Raw genomic sequence first — 5,698 nt, 5'->3', positions numbered from 1 at the left:
GTTGACATAGCCATATGAGGGGCTTGAGGAGGAGTTATAGTATTGAATGACACCATTAATTTTACCATATAATTTACTGAAAAAAAAAATTACTGACAAGTAGTGCAATTCTGTCATTGGTTTTTTTGGGGGCTTTGTTTTTACACCTTTCATTGTATGGTAAAAATGACCTAGCAACGTGTCGGTAGATTTACGGTGATGGAAAAATTGTAAAGCTTCCTTATTCCTTTTAAGGTGAAAAAAAATCTGAACTTTGTAAAAAAAAAAATATATATATTTCTGTCATCAATTTTGAGAACAGCAACTTTATTTTTTCTTTTTTTCACCCATAGTGCTATGTGAGGATTTGTATTTTGTACACTAAGCTTATGTTTTTATTGATATCATTTTGGGTACAATGTTTTGATCGTTTTTTATTGTGTTTAGGAGAGGAAAAAGTGTTATATTTTGATAGATTGGACTGTTTAGCAAACGATGATACCGAATAATAAGGTTTTTTTTCAATTTATTTATTTTTAAAGGGGAAAAGGGAAGGTGATTCTAATTTATGTTATTGTTTTAAACTTTTTTTTTATTTTTAGTCTTCCTAGGGCAGGGGTGGGGAATCTTTTCTGCCAAGGGCCATTTGGATATTTATACCATCCTTCGGGGGCCGTACCTACTCCGCCCACAAAGGACATCCTGACTCTGTCACTGGTGTCAGGACGTAATCTTTCATTGCATGCCCTTCAGTGTTCAGTAGTGAACACCGTGTGTGTGTGCTAACAGAGCAAGAAGAAATTAATGAGCTGGTTGTAATCAAAATACAGCTCCCTGCCCAAGAATGCGGTCCCTGAGAATCTGCTCGGGGGCCTGATAAAAGGTCATCGAGGGCCGTAAATGGCCTGGGGGCCTGAGGTTCCCCACCCCTGCCCTAGGGGATTTGAACCCGTGATTCTTCAATTAATTATACTATAGTATAATTATTCAAAACCTACAAGAAACAAGAAAAAAAAACCTGCTGTAACTAAATAAGTAAAAAGCAAAAGTGCATTTAAATAACTTAGGGTTCTTAGTAATACTGTTTTCGATCAAAAATGGCATAAAAGCCATCCCACCATAGACAAGGTTACCCCGATCGAGACGGTCCTACGCTGTCTGATATTAAAAACCTTACCATGTGTCAGAGTTGAACTCAGTGTGTGAATAAGGGCAGACAAAAGAACCAGGTCCCGACCTGTGGACATAAAAATAAAAAACATTATGGCTCTTGGAAAGAGGAAAAAATTAAAACTGAAGAATGGAAATTGGACATGTCAGGAAAGCATCAAGGTCAGTATGTTAATGTTGTATGTAACTATTTACTACAATATCAATGGTCGTTTACACTGTTATATAAAATAGATGGAGGCCCGATGCTATCACATCGGGAGGGCAGTAATGTCACGATGGGGGCAGGCATTCGGCGCTGTTGTTGCCTAATGGCATCCTGTAATAATCTAATGACTTTTGCATCAGGAGACTCATGTGCTTGACGCCTACGCTTATATGCATCGTTTTTGTCCCAGCGATGCTGTTGCTCTTCAAGAGTCTCAAGAGGGGAGGAAGCAAAAGACAACACTGATATTACAGCAGGAGATCGCAGAGGATACATTTTGTGAGGTATAATATTTTTTTAAAACAGTCAGTGAAATATTTTACCTCACAAAATGAATCCACTGTGATCCCCTTCTGTAATGTTAGTATTATCTTTTGCTTCCTCCCCTGCCCAGGAGATGTGGTATGCTCTATACATGGTCAGACACAGTCAATTTTTAAAATGAACTTTCGTTCGTGGGAAAACCCCTTTAACCCCTTTCTGCCAGCTGATGGAATAGTACGTCAGCTGGCAGAACCCCCGCTTTGAGGTGGGCTCCGGCGGAGAGCCCACCTCAAAGCCGCGACATGTCAGCTGTTTTGTACAGCTGACATGTGCGCGCAATGAGTGCGAGCGGAAAAGCGATCCGCCCGCGCCCATTAACTAGTTAAATGCCGCTGTCAAACGCTGATAGAGGCATTTAACTAGCGCTCCCGGCCGCGCGGCCGGAAGTGACCCCCGTCACTTGATCGGGGGACATCGGTGCATTGCCATAACAACCAGAAGTCTCCTTGAGACCTCTATGGTTGTTGATGGCCAATTGCTTTGAGCGCCACCCTGTGGTCGGCGTTCAAAGCAACCCTGCATTTCTGCTACATAGAGGTGATCTGTGCTTCACTCCTATGTAGCAGAGGCGATCCTATGGAGGCTATTGAAGCATGCCAAAATTTAAAAAAAAAAGTGTTTACAAATATAAAAATATATATATATATATATAAGTTCAAATCACCCCCCTTTCATCCCGATCAAAATAAAACAATAAAAAAAAATTTCAAACCTACACATATTTGGTATTTCCACGTTCAGAATCGCTCGATCTATCAATAAAAAAAGGGTTAACCTGATCGCTAAATGGCGTAGCGAGAAAAAAAATCAAAACGCCAAAATTATGCTTTTTTGGTCGCCACAACATTGCATTAAAATGCAATAACGGGCGATCAAAAGAACGTATCTGCCCCAAAATGGTATCATTAAAAACGTCAGCTCAGCACGCAAAAAATAAGCCCCCACCCGACCCCAGATCACGAAAATTGGAGACGCTACGGGTATCGGAAAATGGCGCAATTGTTTTTGTTTCTTTCTTTTTTTAGCAAACTTTGGATTTTTTTTTTACCACTTAGATTAAAGAGAACCTACACATGTTTGGTGTCTATGAACTCGTAATGACCTGGAGAATCATAATGGCTGGTCAGTTTTAGCACTTAGTGAACCTAGCATAAAAGCCAAACAAAAAACAAGTGTGAGATTGCACTTTTTTTTGCAATTTCATCGCACTTGGAATTTTTTTCCCGTTTTCTGTTACATGGCATGGTAAAACCAATGGTATCATTCAAAAGTACATCTCGTCCCGCAAAAAATAAGCCCTCACATGGCCATATTGATGGAAAAATAAAGAATTTATGGCTCTGGGAAGGAGTGGAGCGAAAAACGAAAACAAAAAAAGCTCCGGGGTGAATGGGTTAATGTCACCGCCTTCCTCTGCATGTAGACACGTCGCGCATCTGGGATCAGCCGAATAATTCACTGCACCTGCGCGTAATTCGCACAGGCACAGTAAATCAGACTGCAGCCATCTTTGTGCAGACAGATAGCGGCGGTCACATTAAAACAGCGCATGCGCTCCTCCTATACAGAGATGGCAGCAGTCAGTGAATCATTCGGCTGATCCCGGCGGCGGTGTGTTCGCGATGGTGTTCCACTGGTGTACCGCGCAAGAGGCTGCGTGTCTGATTGTGAAAGTGTGTGAGTGTGAATGTGTGTGGTGCGTACGGCTAGTGATGAGCGAGTGTACTCGTTGCTCGGGTGACCTCCGAGTATTTATGACTGCTCAGAGATTTAGGCTATGTGCACATGTTGCGGATTTTGCTGCGGATCTGCAGCTGTGGGTCCGCAGCAGCTTTCCATGCGTTTACAACTTAAACCTATGGAAAACGCAATCCGTAGTGCCCATGCTGTGGAATAAAACGCACGGACACGCTACGGGTTACATTACGCAGCATGTCAATTCTTTGTGCGGATTCCTCTGCGGTTTACACCTGCTCCTCTATAGGAATCCGCAGGTGGAATCTGCACAAATTCCGCATAAAAACCGTGGTAAATTCGCAGGTAAAATGCAGTGCCTTTTACCTGCGGATTTCTGAAATCTGCTGCAGAAAAATCCTCAGCCCTAAAAAATACGTGTGCACATAGCCTCAGTTTTCATCGCGGCAGCTGAATGATTTACAGCTACTAGCCAGGCTGAGTACATGTGGGGGTTGCCTGGTTGCTAGGGAATCCCCACATGTAATCAAGCACGCTAGTAGCTGTAAATCATTCAGCTGCCACGATGAAAACGCAATCTCCGAGCAGTCATAAATACTTGGAGGTCACCCGAGCGTGCTTGGGAAAACCAGAGCAACGAGTACACTCGCTCATCACTACGTACGTGTGTGGTGCGACGGTGTTCCGCTGGTGGTACCATGCAATAGGTTGGTACCAGCAGCAGTTTCCATATTGAGACACCCATCACTTGGGTGTCCCAATATGGCGGTCGGTAACCTTCCTCCGCTTGGAATTCTGGGATACGGTGACTTCTGGACAGAACAGGAATTTAAAACATTACACAGCAATTATATAGAGATGTACTGAGCATATACTGCCCCAAAAAAGTGTTTGCTATTATCAGGTTTTATTAGAGGCCTGGTTGTTTTTCTTTAATCAGCTTCTTCATTGAGAGTCTGCCTGGTGCCGATTCAAAAGGAACATCAGTCTTTCCATCATACTGACTGGGCCATATTGGGAGTTCTCTTGTATTAATCTTATAATTGAATTTAAGACTAGAAGAATGACAATGGAGACTGCAAGATAGAGAAGCAATAAAACCTGCACTTCACTAGACTTAGGCATTTTGAATGGGAGACTGGATTTGTTTTAGTAACATGTCCGAAGCGCAGAACCGCGCAAATCGGTCATTGCATGTCTTGATCTCTGCATCTCTCCAGTTTGATTTAAGGTGGTTATGAAGAAAATAAAAGCTATTGTACTGCACTGCTTGAGTGCCATCCCATTGCTTGTCATCGTCAGTGGGGATTTGAGCACCATCCTGTAAGCTTTATTGTAATGCTCCTGTATTGAGTCAGCTGGTGTGCCATTGTATCAAATAGCGTTGTAGTGCCAACCTATAGTCTCAGTTTTCGTACCTTTTTGTTAGTTAACTTTTACCAAGAATAAGACTAATGACTATTATTTAAAAAAATCTTTAGGGTACAAATTAGTAACGTTAACACTAAATAACCTCCAATGTACAGGTGCAGTATTTTTCTGCTGAAGAAAAGTTCACACTTCAGAGATATAAAATATATTTTGGACCTTTTTGTGGGCAATAAAAAGTGTCCTACTTCACTACTTTTACACAGTTAATCCATTGCCAACCATGACATTACAGTATCTAAGATGTTCTTGTTTTATGAGGTTTTGTTCCAGTCATAGCACCTATTCACTTTAGGTAATTGGTATAATATACCTCTCTTCTGGCAGTATAAATTATATTTAAAACCCTAAAAAAAATTTTAATGACTGAGCATACTGTACAGACAAATAAGGATATGCATGAGTTGTGTGTATTATACACTGCTCAAAAAAGTAAATGGAACACTTCGACAACACAATGTAACTATAAGTCAATCACACTTTGTGAAATCAACATGTTCAGTTATGAAGCAGCACTGATTGTGAATCCATTTTTCCTGCTGGTGTGCAAATGGAACAGACAACAGGTAGAAATCATCAGCAATTAACAAGACAACCCCTATAAAAGAGTGGTTCTGCAGGGGATGACCACAGACCATTTCTCTGTTCTCATCCTTTTTGGCTGTTTTGGTCACTTTTGCATTTTGTCATTGCTCTCACCCCATAAAAGAACAGTAGCTTGGTTTCTACAACCCACAGAAGGTTGCTCAGGTTGTGCAGCTCAGCCAGGATTGCTCATCAATGATAGCTGTGGCAAGAAGGGTGGCTGTGTGTCAGCACAGTGTCCACAGCATGGAACAGATGCCAAGAAACGTGGAGGTGGCTGTAGGAGGGCAACAAAAGAGCAGCAGGACC

This window comes from Ranitomeya variabilis, chromosome 5 (assembly GCF_051348905.1).
Source record: "Ranitomeya variabilis isolate aRanVar5 chromosome 5, aRanVar5.hap1, whole genome shotgun sequence".
Lineage (NCBI taxonomy): Eukaryota > Metazoa > Chordata > Amphibia > Anura > Dendrobatidae > Ranitomeya > Ranitomeya variabilis.
The sequence above is the reverse complement of the archived record's forward strand: the minus strand, read 5'-3'. Positions refer to the sequence as shown.